This window comes from Stegastes partitus, unplaced genomic scaffold, assembly GCF_000690725.1.
Source record: "Stegastes partitus isolate 25-593 unplaced genomic scaffold, Stegastes_partitus-1.0.2 Scaffold855, whole genome shotgun sequence".
In the NCBI taxonomy this organism is placed as follows: domain Eukaryota; kingdom Metazoa; phylum Chordata; class Actinopteri; family Pomacentridae; genus Stegastes; species Stegastes partitus.
The window spans coordinates 132,408-134,477 of record NW_007578586.1 but is presented as its reverse complement, the minus strand read 5'-3'; the positions used below and the strand labels follow the sequence as shown (position 1 = coordinate 134,477).

Below are 2,070 nucleotides of genomic sequence, written 5' to 3'. Positions count from 1 at the left end.
GTGCTCATGTGCACAAAGCAGCTGCATGAAGCCAAAGCAGAGAAGCTTGAATGAAATCACAAAGAAAGAGTGTGGATTGTGTTCATCCTCTGTATCTTTACAGAGCAGTAATAGTGTTTTACTGCCATATTAATGCTTTTTACGTATCGTTGAATCTTGCATGTTGCACCTTTAAGGCACCAGAAGTAAAAGCTGCTTCTGGACAGTATGACTGGTTTTATTTGAATCACTGCCGTCCTGCTGTGCAGACATCACGTTAAGGCTGTAGGTAGCAGAGGTCTGGCTAATTACAGCGTCTATGATGTGTAATCTGGACCTTCTGATCTCTGAACACATCAGGAGGTAAAGAAGCGCATGTGATGGTGAGTTCAGCTGCTTTAGTTTGAATGTTGAGGACAGACTGTGTGGGTGTCTGTGTGGGAACTGTGGTATCATCCATCACTGCAGATGGTCCAGTTAGCCTGCAAAGGTCACGGTGTCAGGCTGCCCAGCTTTCCTTTTGTCTGGCGGAGGCTGAAAGTCACGCAGGGATTCCAGCGTGTTCACAGAAACATGAAGCTGTGGGACTCTGTTCACTGGATTTGCTGCTTTAATATATTTCCATGAATCATTTACGTCTGATCTGCTGTAGCTGTTAAATAAAGCCGACACCTGAACCTGTAACCAAACAGTTTAGCTCCCCTCTGTTCAGCGTGACTCAGTGTGTTGTAGAGGACGATACAGACTATCGTCTATATTCTGGCCCAAAGCAGCTCGTCCTGCAGCGCTAGCTAGAGTAATATAGCTATAGTTATTGAAAAGCATAACTCAGGGGATGATACGATGATAAAGTTCCTGAATATCTCCTGGAGTCCAGTTAGATCCATCATTAAGACATGGAGAGAATATGGAGCATAGATCTGACTAGAGCAGGACGTCCTCAGAGACTGAGTGACCGAGCAGGAAGGAGACTAGAGAGGAGACCACCAGGACTCCTATGACTCCTCTGAAGGAGGTACTAGGAGACAAAAATGTGTTTTTTGTCACCAAGCACGGCGGTGGCAGCATCATGACGTGGAGATGCTGCTCTTCAGACTTCTGCTGTGTCGTCGTACATTTAAACATCAGGATCTTTGGGGAGTGTCGCCCTTTTGGGAGCCTCAGGTGGACATTTGAGGAACTGCAGATTTCCGTGATGGCTTCAGGTTGACACTCAGAGTTTGCTGCTTGGTTTTTATTCGGTTCCAAAGCTGTGGAGACGTGGAGTCTGTTCCTGCTGTTGGATTAATCCTGGTTAGCTGGTGTGAAGGTGACAGCAGAGATTGTTCAACCAGTTACCAGGGAGTAGAGGGCGAACTGGTACAGAACCAGCAGAGCTCAGAGAACCCAGCCGGAGTGGAAGAAGTCAGTGTGTTGTAATAAGATGAATCCTGCTGCAGCCAAGTTTGATTTTCAAACAGGCCAGAAGCGATCAGCTGGAAAGTGTAGAGCCTCCGACTGCACATGTTTATGGAGCAGCTGCAGGCTGAGCCGCCCTCATACATGAACAACAGCCTGTTCCCTCAAACATCTACAGCAACAAGACGACTTCTCATTTAAACACAGAGCGGTTACACAAACCACCGCATTCACACACATAGATCAGATTCAGACCAAACAGAAACCAGCGTTCTGTTCAGATGCAGCGTTTAAAGTGCTGGAAGAAGCAGCGTTTGTGTTTGATGAGAGACTGGAGGAGCTCAGCAGGAGTCCAGCTTCACTCACACACCCTCATGTATACTGATGTGGTCGCACTGCTGCACACCGACACACCTCTGAACTCAGTCGCCTGATTCAGTTCACACATAAAACCGTCAGTCTGGGTTTAGATCAGAGATTTACATTCTTTAACAGAAACGCTGCAGATGAATAAAAACATTTGGCTCCAAGGTTTCAGGGTTAATAAACTAAAATAGTTCAAATGGTTTAAACGACAACGTCTCAGGAACTTTAAAGATCAAAACCGGTTACTTCTCATCACGACATTAGTTCAGAATCTGTAATGTTTGGAGACGTCGGTTCATTATTTCTAATGGATGTCGTCACGCTGCA

General features: G+C 46.0%; 1 protein-coding gene across 1 annotated transcript in view; it reads left to right on the top strand.

Annotated features, from left to right (window-relative positions):
* Positions 1–2,070, top strand: part of LOC103365594 (PDZ domain-containing protein 4-like) — a 43,980-nt gene that overhangs the window by 911 nt on the left and 40,999 nt on the right. The gene's annotated exons all lie outside the window — the stretch shown is intronic.